At 38.2% G+C, this 13,036-nt stretch overlaps 1 long non-coding RNA gene across 1 annotated transcript in view; it reads left to right on the top strand.

Moving 5' to 3' along the window:
* LOC114058651 overlaps nt 1-13,036 on the top strand; it is a 35,083-nt gene that overhangs the window by 11,090 nt on the left and 10,957 nt on the right. The window lies entirely within an intron of this gene.

Below are 13,036 nucleotides of genomic sequence, written 5' to 3'. Positions count from 1 at the left end.
AATGGTTTATACAGTTCACTTCCTGCCATAATCAAGGTCTTTCTAACCTGATATCTGAAGGTTATGCTTCAGTGAATAATTCAGTAGGTTAGTGAAACTGTGGCAGCAAAGAAAGTGCTAATCTTAGATGGAAGCTGTGAGGGATATTAAGAAACAATTGCAAAAAGTGACATATTTAATAGAGAAAGATTACTCTGTGCTACATCTATTTAATTTGAATTGAATAAATTTTGCCAGTATTTTATGAGATGCAGTCTGCAAATTATGTGAAACTTCATAGTGTCACTGAAGTCTAGAGGAAAGAATAAAGGATTTTTCCCCCTCAACCATTTTATGAGTATTGTGATTTTTGAGGACTTCTCACTCTTTCAAAAGAAATTTCAAAGGAACTGAAGAATCATTCACTGCAGGACTTTATTAATTTGAATTAAGAAAGAAGAAAGGGTAGTAAAAGGTGATAGTACTGAAAGATAAATAACAAGAGGTAATAGAAGGATCTTGTGTAATGAGACTTCTTGAAATAACTGAATTCCTTCTGGACTATGACTGAGTGAGTTTGGATATGTTCTCAATCTTTCAGGGAAAATTTAGTTGATCTAGCTGAGACAAGTCTGAAAGTATAAGTAAATGCAAGTGTGAAAAATGATCTTGGGCAGTTTTTTACCCTTATCCACTAAACAGATCCTTAATGCAAACCTAGTCCTGACAAAAATAATTTAAGTTAATGTTCAGATGATTCCTCATATGAGTACGTGGAATAGGAATATGATGCTACTACTAAAAATATTAAACTCATCCTATGTCATCATAGAAGCAGAGATTATTAATAAACCCTGCTGGTTTGTGTCTTTTTAAAAAAATTTTTTTTCTGTTTTATTACTGATTTTGTTCAATATTTTAGTGGACTACTAAAAAATTATATGAGGTGTATCCTCTTGACATATTCTTTGAAAAAAATAAAGTAATTTGCAACATCTGGTGAAAGAAAACGACAGTCTTAATTACATAGCAAACCTTTTCAGAAGAGTAGAATACAGTTCTGCATATCAAGAAACAATTTGAGACAGTAGAAAGTTTCAAAGTGATGTAAAGTAGAGATCTTGCCCAAATTTTTTATCAGAAAACTATTTTCCAGTAATTTTGAACTTTTTGCCTCCGCCATCACCACCCCAAGATATTCTGCTGCTTAATGCAAATTGTCTGATAGCTATAGATTTATTGTGTGTGTCTTTATTTGAGGATGGCAACTTTTTTTTTTTTTAAGTACTCACACTATTTTATTTTTAAGTAGATTATAGACACAGCTAAAATAACCCTTTGGGAAATATTTCGGGAAAATGCCAACTGCAGAACTAACCATATGAAGTTATATTTTGCAAACTGTTCATCTTGAATGTGGGTTTTTTCATATTTTATTTTTCACTAAATGGTCACATTAAAAACTGAGAGGAGACAATAACTCCTTCCCCTACACCCCTCTTCCCTCTGAGTGCAAGAATGGTAAAGCCATTAGAAGTCCATACTACAGGCAAAATTGGTCTCTCTGATCTGCATAGTGGATCCAATATTCCCAAAGGGAATTCTGAGCAATGTGGATAAAGAGACAAATTTTGCTAATATTATGAAACATAATAATTTTGCCAAGCATTAACTGGTACTCTTAACACTGCAATTTCTACTTTACCCAACCCATTCATAATCCCCTTTGTCTGCTCCAAACAGACAGAAAGGACAAAAACACATATCTACTGGGCATTTCAGAGAAAAAAAAATATTCTCTAGTATGCATGACTAACCTTATACTGAACAATTCATATACGAGCAGGAATGGAAATAGGATATGGAGCATTTCACCCCTGCTATAGGTTACCAGATCAAGTCTAGTTCGGGTCACTGGTAACCTAAAGATATTACAGCCTAATGGCCAGCTTGTGACCCACATGAAATGAGCTGGAATTACTTAAATTCATGGAAATACATTTTTGTATCACAAATACCCCAAAAAACCCACACAGGACAAGCAATCTTCCTGGTAATGTTAACAGCAAACAGTAACTGCTGAATTTTAGCAGAGATCAGGCTATCTTTCCACTTCAAATGGTGGTCATATGAGAAAGCTGCTGCAAGAAAGCAGTTGAAGTGCAGGAAAGACAAAGAAAGAAGCAGAGAGGGGATGCTGTGTTTGTCTATGTATCGTCTGATATGTGTACAAAGAGAAGACTTCAGTCTCAAGGCCTGTCAGTTCAGCACCTTTCACAAGTACAAAATGTCATGTACTACATACTGATGAAATAAAAGACAAAAGTGTCAAAGGAACCATTACACTATATTCTAGCAATGATCAGAGGATCAACAGCTTCCCTTCTAGATTGACACTATGTTAAACTATGCCAGCATATTTGGCCTGAACCTCTTCTTGCCTGCTCCAGTTTTACACCAGGGGAGGAACTTAATTTATCACAATAACCTCAAGTGGAAGGGGAAATTAAATAAATATGTATTTCTCTTCTAGGTTGTGTTTTGTCTATTTTTCAATAGACAATATGGCTGTATGTACTCACATGCATTAGGAAACTTACTGTTTCTTCTGTTATCAAAAATAAAGGATGTTATGTTTACTCATCTTATGGATGCAGTGAGTAATCACAGTAGTCAGAATAAGAGGGCTGCTTATAGATGGAAAAGCAATATGGGAAAATACAACCGTTTCAGCTTCACCTCATCCTGCATATTTGGCTGATGATGTACTTCTTGCATCAAAATATCCTTCTGTCAGTACAGATAATTATGGAAGAGCTCTGCCTCTCAGCTATCATGAATTGTGATGGCCTCAATGATACCAGAATGTATTGTCCTGTTGTCTAGTCCACCTACTCCAGCTGATCCATTTTGAAAATTCTCCGAGAGACCAAACATATGAAAGATAGTCATAGCTGTGCTTGTGACCTGAAACGTCAGAAATGACTTGACATGACTTTACCAACTATATTCCAATCAAAACTTCTGGTTTTATTACTGAACTTGGATAATCAGTATGAAAGAGAGAACATCATTTTTGGCCATTATGGTGGCCTTTACAAAAATAATTGCTGCTGCAGTAGTGTCCAATTTTAGAGTTAGGTTATGAGATCCAGTCTAAATTAGATTAAATAGCTCAAAAATGTTTAGATACTTGCTTTCCTCACAAACATTTTTTACTGGTTTGCAAGCCTCCAAGAGCTTTTATTATTCAACAAATGTAGGCTAATTGCCTACAGGTCCCTCTGTACTGTACCACTTACATAAATGCAGTTGCTAGTCTTCAAAGAGTAGCAGGTTAGCTTTTACAGGACTTAAAGTGAAATAATATGTAGCTTACTCTTTACCAGACGCACCTTTTTCCTGGCAGGAGATTTCCCCGATACATTCCAGAAGCACAGCTATAATGCACAGCTATAATGATGGTCGACTGCTGCGTGGAACCTCCTGCTGCTGAGCAGTATTCCTGGTGGAATGATATCTTCCTACCATCATAAGGGGCTACTGCTTAGACTCTTGTCTTAAGAAAGGCAGTCTAAAGGATTGTTCCATTTTAATTACATGCTTTAATTACAATACAAACATTGTAACAATCATTATTTTGACATTTGTACTACAGAACCATTCCCAGGGCTCTGTAGTACTAAGAGCAGACTGAAAAAGAATGGAAGGAAGAAAGGAAGAAAGAAAGGAAAGAAAGAAAGGAAGAAAGGAAGAAAGGAAGAAAGGAAGAAAGGAAGAAAGAAAGAAAGGAAGAAAGAAAGAAAGAAAGAAAGAAAGAAAGAAAGAAAGAAAGAAAGAAAGAAAGAAAGAAAGAAAGAAAGAAAGAAAGAAAGAAAGAAAGAAAGAAAGAAAGAAAGAAAGAAAGAAAGAAAGAAAGAAAGAAAGAAAGAAAGAAAGAAAGAAAGAAAGAAANAAAGAGAAAAAAGTTATATTACAGCTAATCTCTTCTTACTGTGTTCATCACCACTGCACGCAGTAGTAACATCTTGTCATTCTTACTCCATTACCTCACCATGAGGTACATCTCATGGATAAGTTTTCACCCTTTATTATGTTTGCATGCAGAAAGTACCTACTTCTTTATCTAAAATTAATATTAAAAATCAACATGGATTGTGGAATAAGTTCACAGTACCAGGGACAACCTCATCTGAAACGCTCACATGGCCTACCCTAGTCTTGCTAGTACTTAGTCACACCATGAGAGTCTCCATTTCACAGATTTCTTCATGACTGGTCATTTTTGTTGGGGCTCAGGTAACTTTCCTGAAATTTTTCTTCCATTTTCTGCAGTTCTTTCATCCATTATCCTGCACGCAAAAGGCTCTAAAACCCTCTTACCTTTTCTTAACCTTACAGGAAAACTGAAAGTAAAAGAAGAAAAGAGAGACAGGCACTCTACTGTTGACATGGTGCCGTTTCAGACATTCTTACTTTAGTCTGACCTACAGCAGTTCAGCAACTTTCCCTGAAGCTTAAAAGAAAATCTAGAAAGAAACATGGAAGTTGGAAAGGATAACTCCGCATTCTTGGAGCGTAGAAACTGATAGTAAATTCCAGCTCTTTTTTTTTTTTTTTTTTGGCGTACATGGAGAGATGCAGTCACAGTAAACATTCAGAAGGCAAACACTTAACTAGAAACTTTACCCTGTGTTTCTAGATCAAAGGTGCTCAGATGTGTTTACGTTCTTTATGTTCTTACCTATGAATTAAGGTTTGCCACTCTGACAAGAGCTTACAAAGAATCCCTTGCATGCTTGAGCAATGCTGGAGGGATGGCACATTCATCAGATGGACATACATTAGACAGGTATTTCCAAATAACCAAAACAGGTTGTGCAACTATCTCAGGCTGCGACCACGCTGTATTGCAATCTGGAGACACCCACAGATACTCCCTTACCACACATTCACATTATCATTACTACTACATAGCAGGTGCTCCTGGATCATCAACTCCTTGGTTGTTGTTACACTGTAAAGAAGAGATAACCTCCAGTACAGAAGAACCTCTGATACCTGAGCAGGATTCTTAAAACAGGTCACAAGATTTAAATACTTTTTATGATGACACGTCAAAAGTCACACAGATTCTTTTTTGGGAAGGGGAGATTCCAGTCTCATGCTAGATCCAGCATTTAAAGAGCAATAATCTAATTTACACAGTGTCTAAACTTCATTAATCTGAAGTATATCTCTCAAAAAAGGGGAAACAGTGCAATTTCTGAAGAATGAATATCAGCGCTGTTCACACTAACCACATGCATTCTGAAATTCAACAAAAGCAAATCCAGGGTCCGGTACCTGGGGTAGAACAACCCGTGCACCAGTGTATACTGGGGGCTGACCTGCTGGAAAGCAGCTCTGCAAAGAAGGAACAGGGATTCCTGGTGGACAAGTTGTCCATGAGCCAGCAGTGTGTCCTTGTCACCAAGAAGTCCAATGGTATCCTGGGGTGTATTGGAAAGAGCATGGCCAGAAGGTGGAGGAAGGTGATCCTGCCCCTCTACTCAGCCCTGGTGAGGCCACATCTGGAATGCTGTGTCCAGTTCTGGGCTCCTCAGTACAAGGGAGATATGAAACTCTTGGAGCAGGTCCAGCAGACAACAACAAAGATGGTCGAGGTACTGGAGCATCTTTCTTACAAGGAAAGGCTGAAAGAGTTGGGCCTGTTCAGCCTTGAGAAGAGATGGCTGAGAGGGGACCTTGTCAATGTACATAAGTATATGAAGGGAGGGTGTCAAGAAGAGGGAGCTGAGCAACGGGGCAAGAGACAATAGGCAGAAACTGAGGCACAGGAAGTTCCATTAGAATACGAGGAAGAACTTCTTCACTGTGTGGGTGACTGTACCATGGAAAAGGTTGCCTAGAGAGGTTGTGGAGTCTCCCTCACTGGAGATATTCAAGAACCATCTGGATGCAATCCTGTGCAATGTGCTCTAGGATGATCCTGCTTGTGCAGGGTTCTACCACATGACCCACTGTGGTCTCTTCTAACCTTTCACATTCAGTGATTCTATGATTACTTGCTGAACACCGAGACCTCTAAAGTGGTTCATTGCAGCCAAGTAAGCTAGAGGTAGCAAAGATTTAGATAGGGCCTGAAGATCTCATATCTGATTTGAGATTTTGCAAATTCTGTGCCTAAGGGGAAAGAGAAAGGACATTCTTCCCCAGTTCAAGTATCTTGCATTCCACAAAGGGCCAAGATCTAAAAGGTGATGCATGTTCATGGATCTGAGTACCAAATCATAGGCACTTTTGTTCAAGTAAGGGTAGCCCTGAATCTGCTGTCAACCATTAGGGCAAGCACACTTGTACATACACCCCACCTGACTTTTCATTGTTTTTTTTTCAGCCTTTCAGTGTTTAGAGGTATCATTCATAAGGGGGTCTTGACTCTTTAAAAGGAGGATGTGATAACTAGATGCTAAAGACTGGTAAGAGGATGCTGAGCTCTTACTTTAATAAACTGTCCAAGAGGAATCCACAGAGAAAAAACAGATTTCTGAAAGCACTGTCCTGTCTCAGTTTTGGGTACTGAGCACTGGACTCACTGAGCTGTACATAGAAGACAATCAAATCCTTAATCTCCACCTGTCTCTGAATAATATGTTGGCATTGTGTAGAGACCAGGCATCCCTCTGTGCTTTACCACTTCATTCATGAGAACAGCAGCAGCGAAGACATAGATTTTTCTTCCTGCCTTTTATATACCCACCCTTCAAACGCAGACACGCACACACACACACACACACACACACACACGTATAAACAAATACACACAGGTATACAGCCGCATAAAAATTCACAGTAAGGCTCAGAATCAAACAGAAAATTTGCAAACGCTCTCAGTGTAACACGCAGGCTAACTAGACACACAACAAAAGACTCCTGAACCTTTATCAAATACAAATTAACAGGAATACATTTGAATTGTTAAACCGAACATCGCCTTTCAGAACGGCTCGGAGCTCACGCCTCCTCGGCGCAGGGACGGAAACCTATTGCTGCAGCTCCACCTCGTGGGCAGCGGAGGCAGGCACAGTCCCCCCGCACAGTCCCCCCGAACAGTCCCCACGCACAGTCCCCGGGGAGGCATCCCCGGCCCCGCTGTAGCGTTCCCCAGCCCTCGGCGGAGCCTGTGCGTGGAGAGATTCCTTTCAACCACACCAAACGCTCCGTTCTGGGGATCGAAGCTGAGAGGCTGTCTGTGTCTATTCCTCAGGTGACGCAGCTCTCGCATGCTGGAGGATTCATCCACCTAAACAAGAGATAAAGCTGCCAAAAGAATACATATTTGTAATCAAAAGGAGTCTAAATTTTCGCATACATTCAGAATTTTCACAGAATCAGGGAATCAGTCAGGTTGGAAGGGACCACTGTGGGTCACACGGTCCAACCTCCCTGCACAAGCAGGGTCATCCTAGAGCATATTGCCCAGGATTGCATCCAGACTGTGCTTGAATATCTCCAGTGAGGGAGACTCCACAACCTCTCTGGGCAACCTGTTGCACAGTACTGTCACCTGCACAGTGAAAAAGTTCTTCCTCGTATTCTGATGGAACTTCCTGTGCCTCAGTTTCTGCCTATTGTTTCTTGTCCTATTGCTCTGGACCGATGAGAAGAGCCTGGCTCCATGCTCTTGACACCCTCTCTTCAAACACTTGTACGCATTGATGAGCTGATGAGTGACAAGGTCCTATGACCTCTGCCAGCTTAAATATAAGGGGGCTTACCATGTCCATACTTTACCACAGTATTCATTTGCACTTCTGTAATAGATTAAATTGCCTCAAAGTTGTTTCCAAATATTAACATGTTGGTATTGTACATGCAGCTAGACATGAGCGAATTCATGGTTACCAAAATCCCTCAGTCTGTCTGTTTCTTTACCTTTGCCTGACATTCCAAAGTTTACGAAATATGAGAAGCATGATGTCATACAAATGCATCTCCTCCTCCTGGCAGACACAGAAGGTAAGAACTGTCCAAGAGCTGTAAGCAGGAATAACCAGAACAAAACCAATCTAAGCCCCCAAGCCCTTTCAATGTCATAGGTGTTATACCTTTTCTGAAAGACAGCGAATGTGATGGAAGGTTCACAGCTGAACCCCTTGATTTATTTTTATTGTTCATTTTTTTAAACATTTTCTTACATCTTCTTTCACAAGCAGTTTGTATTTCATCTTGACCCATTAAAACCACACATCTTTTTCAAAAGTCAGCGCAGTCTGTTACGGCCCACTATGCAAGCAGCTTTATTTGCTTCTGTATCTTTGCCGAGATCCTCTGCTACTCAGTTTCTCTGCTCTGCATGGAAAAGATAGAAATGACCTTACATTTGCAGAGCTCTAAACCACTGGCACTAATGTCCAGGGCTTCACTAGTCGACACTTCAGCCCTGCTGCCAGAGGGGCAACATGACACTGAGCTGTTTCCTCCTACTACAGGATGTGATATAAAAGCGAGGTCTGCAGCCACGAGAAGTGTTAGTGGAGAACAGACTGCAGATGAGCAGGGCTATACTGCTTCTGCTTAAGTACAGTATTAACAGACATTAACTTTAAAGCACTTTTAACTTTATTTATTTAATCATAAATAATGTCATCATACAAATAATTTCATTCACTTCAAAAACTGTAAGTATGCATTTCGCGTGGTAAAGAGAATAATTACAATTTTGTTCATGTTCTTCCAAAAATGTTTGTTACTGTATGGAGTAAAAATTAAAAGAAAAAACAGTAGTGAAAATATTTAGTTGAAATTGAAGCTTACAGGTATTCTTGTTGCAGGTAATGGACAGACCTTAATTCATCATATCAATACGTATTTGAAGAACTGTGGCTCAACATATGGAATAAAGGAACATAAGCAAGGAAGGGATCCATCCAACAGAATTATATACTTCAATATTTGTATCTATTCTAGTTTGTTTGTCCTGAGAATATAATTACTTTTTTCCCAAAGAAGAAACCTAAAAGCTGCATAATGATTTCACTAAATTCACGTTAACTATACAGGGTAAATTAAGCAGAAAACATAAAGGCCAAACACTGTACACAGTAATTAAGCTCAATATTACAGGGCTGTACTGTAATAATTACAGCCAGCATTGCATGCACACTTTGATAATTCACTTAAATTGCCTTCTGAACATGCCAAGAAAACCTCCTTTACCCAGACAGCAAAAAAAGATTTAAAAAAAAAATAAAAATCATAGAGAAAGAAAAGCAAATTTGTACTTTTCATTTTGAAAACTATCATTTTTCCTTTCCTTATCTTGTCTAAAAAAAAAAAAAAAAGCCCTCAATATAAATAGAGCATTTTCTGTTGTCTTTCTACTAAAGCTTTTAAATTTAAGGAATAATAGATGCCTGTCTAGACAACCCTAAAATTGTTTTAGTTACTGATGTATGGATGACTGATAAATGTCATCTTTTCTGCCTGCAGTGCATTTTGCATCCAGTCTAGTGACATTTGTCTATAGCTGACCTGAGTCTGCATTTTTCATTTGCATTAAGCATTTAAATTTTACAACTCTGGAGCTTCAGGATTGACTGTTTACTGGAAAATACAATACCATCCCCTCCACCCCCCTCCACCCCCCTTCACCCCAAAGGAGAGATGCTTTCTTTGCTTGTCACATGGCCGTTTTTAATTAAACCAGCAGGGAAGATTCTAATCAGACAAAGGCAATGGAATTTGCTTTATACCTTTCCAAGTGAAATAATTATTAATTCCCTAGTTTCACAGTTCTCATACAGACAAAATGAAACATGTAGCATGGGCAGTTCAGGAAGCTTTTATTTAAATACGGACACTTTTTTTTTTAAACAATGCAAAAGACATTTAAGTATTTCATGGTAAATGACAAATACTTGGAGATGTAGAAATTAATAGGCTTGCCAATTACTTTTAAAATATGTTTTATGCTATTAATGTCTTTAAGCATATAATTGCAGCATGGTAGAATTACGTCATACACAGATATCCATTACAAAACAGATCACTGCACTTTCACACACTTCTACTGAGAAATGTTTGTTGCTGCCTACTTAGTATGATTCCAGTGTTTTGCTGTGTATGAACTGTATTCTCTAAGCCACCATTGCTCAAAAAAACCATGATTTTTGCAATATCTTACTCAGAGGACTGACCTTAATCAAAAGTCTTTGAAACCTATAAGTGGTCCCCTGATTTTGAGGTTGTTTTCTTTTTTTTTTTAAAGGCCATGTAAATCTAGAATTGCAGCAAGCTTTTGCTGTTCACAGTTACTGCAGGCTTTTTTAAGGTTTGACCTTCTTAAAAACTTACCAAAAATAAATTCCATGGAAAGTATTGTTTTCTATTAACACTTTTGATGACAAAACCTGAATGTTTTTCATTATGAATACTCAATACTAATTTTTCATTGCAAACTTTTGCTACCAGTACTCTCATAATTTTAACCAAGGGAAAAACTGGAGGAAATGCTTTGCTTTTTTGTTGAACTAACAACAAAATAGCTTGGCTGAGAGGCCTAAAGCACGTGTCTAACTTTGCATACATGAATAGTGCCATTAAGCCCAGTGGATTTGCATACATTCAGTTAAGGGTGCACATAAGTAGTCTACAATAGACTTTTTGTTCTACCAATAAAGCTACATCAGGGTATCTGCCCTACTACAAAACCCTTGGGTAAACATTTTGCCCTGCTGACTGTTACCAGCACATTTTCTTACAGCTTTGGGAAAAGTCTCACTCCTATATACCTTTTTTCTTCAACAGAATTATGAAAAGATTTGTGGTTGATGTAAACTTACAGGGACTGTTGGGATAATACAAAGAAAGGCATCTATTTTTCCTATGCCTTCCCTACCTGTGACAGAAGTGCATCAGTGTAAGACAGAATCAGGGGCTTGTATGTTCACCTGTGTTAGATAAATTCCACCCTACCAGGTACCAGACTCCCCGTAGTTCCCTTGGTTTAGGCAAACTTTCTCTTGGTAATTTTCTGTGAAGATATACCTCATTTTCTCTCATTCTACAGAGCTAGCTTTAATATTTTCACCTCTCTAGCTCAACCAACAGAGAAAATCATCAACCATCAAGCACCCCTAGCAGCCACAGCTGCGGTGGGAACAAGGGTTTGGGGAATGCATTTTTCTGTTAAGCATTGCTGCTAAAAATACAGCTACATCCTAGAAAACAGTGCAAAGTGGAAATTATTTCTTTGCATTTTTAGCAAGCATAGAAGGTACAATTTTAAAATGGGGCTTTTCACTGGGTCTAGTCAAATTTCCATCCCTCCCAAAAAAACTAACCCAAGGGTTCTTTTAAATACTATCAAGAAAGCATATGCTCTGAGCCCAGAAGAAGTTGTAGCAAAAGGAAAACAGAAAACAGTTAACCTCCACCTTGTATATAAATCAGGGCAACAGATGTAAAAGTAAGTGTACATTTGGAACCTACTGACCCTGAACACTGGCACTGAACTTTTGTTTTTTCTCCTCTCCAATGCGATTCCATCCTGTGATTTTTGCTCACAAGACAGAAAACACAGAGTGCTTTTTGTTCTTTTGCAAGATTCAATGAGAGAAACATTTCTGCCTTGTCTTCTAAAACATCTCCTTTCCTCAGGAGAGATGAGGAAAAGTGTCATCATAAAGACAATATCCAGTATTCAGACAATCTAAGCCACACGGTATTCTTAAAGGCTGGGATCAGGTATTGCCAGACCTGAAGGAAAAAAAAACCAAACCACAATAACACAAAATCACTCTAGGACTGGCCTAAGTACTCTCATCAACATTCTGCAGCAGTGTGATAGCAAAGAGGAGAATAAAAAAAACACCCCACAGACACATGAGAAGGAGAAAAGATAAAAGATGTCCTGAATGAAGAAAAACGTGTTATTTCTTAACTGAGCTGTGGATTAGGCAGAGGAAAGGGGCTCTGACATGGCCTGCAGCTCTTTGTTTATAAGAACATCCTTCTAGTGATCTGAACCAACATCAGGTGGAAGCACGTAACTACTCCTCATATATTTTCAGTATTCTGTATACTGTGCAAACTTACAGAGATATCAAGTGCAAATTTGTGTGAAAAGGCTTGTTATGAAAGGCTAGGAACAAATTTTATTTCAATGCTTCATGCAGAATCTTTAAATTCAATGCTAGGAAACACACTAGAGTTTTGCAAGCTCATATGTGCTACACATCAAGGTCCCAGTCCTGCAGCTGAGCCCCTGTGATTAGCTCTTTGTAGTCCTTCCCAACTTTAGGAATGCAGAGACCTATGAAAAGTTGAACAGCATAGGAAGAACAGTTCAGATGCTAATTTGGTCTCTAAAACAGGAGGTCTACATAAAATAATAACAACAAAATATTAAATAGTTATAAATACTTGTTAACTGTATATATAAGTACTTATAAATACATATATATTCTGGAAAACTTAAAGCTGGAAAAGCTCTTACAAGCTTTCAGATATTTCCTTTCTTTAGAAAGTTCTTCTCAAAGTCCTATATCCTTTTTAAAGGACTAAGGAGTAATTTTTCTGTCAGAGTCTAATACACTCTACAACGCAAACTAAACTCTTTACTTTGCAAAAAGATTGTAAATGTCTTCCTGTGACATAAAAATTCTTTTTTTCTTAAGAGCAGACACATATCAGAAGTCTTTGGTCTTAGGATCCAGCTTGCATATGACGGAGAAAATTTAAGAGAACAATTGTGTTAAAGTGAAAACAACCGCATTCCTTTACAGATCTGGTTTTATATCACTTCCACAGCTTGAAAATCATTTTTCTAAAACTGTTTCTATTACATCAATACAAAACTGATCCAAATTTGACCATTTAAGCTTTTTCAGGAGAAATGGAATCAACGTGTATTCTCCTACAGAGGGGCAGATTATTCTCTTTCCTTGGGCTTTTATGTTGTTGTTCTGACTGCTGAAGGAGGCAATTATTAGGACAGTCCTCTATAAATTTCTGTTTGTTATTTTTATTTTTTTGTCTATTTTTAAGCCAT

The sequence above is a fragment of the Empidonax traillii genome, unplaced genomic scaffold (assembly GCF_003031625.1).
Source record: "Empidonax traillii isolate 1590-97213 ecotype Southwest subspecies unplaced genomic scaffold, ASM303162v1 scaffold181:size1721324, whole genome shotgun sequence".
NCBI classification, from domain to species: domain Eukaryota; kingdom Metazoa; phylum Chordata; class Aves; order Passeriformes; family Tyrannidae; genus Empidonax; species Empidonax traillii.
The sequence above is the reverse complement of the archived record's forward strand: the minus strand, read 5'-3'. Positions and strand labels throughout refer to the sequence as shown.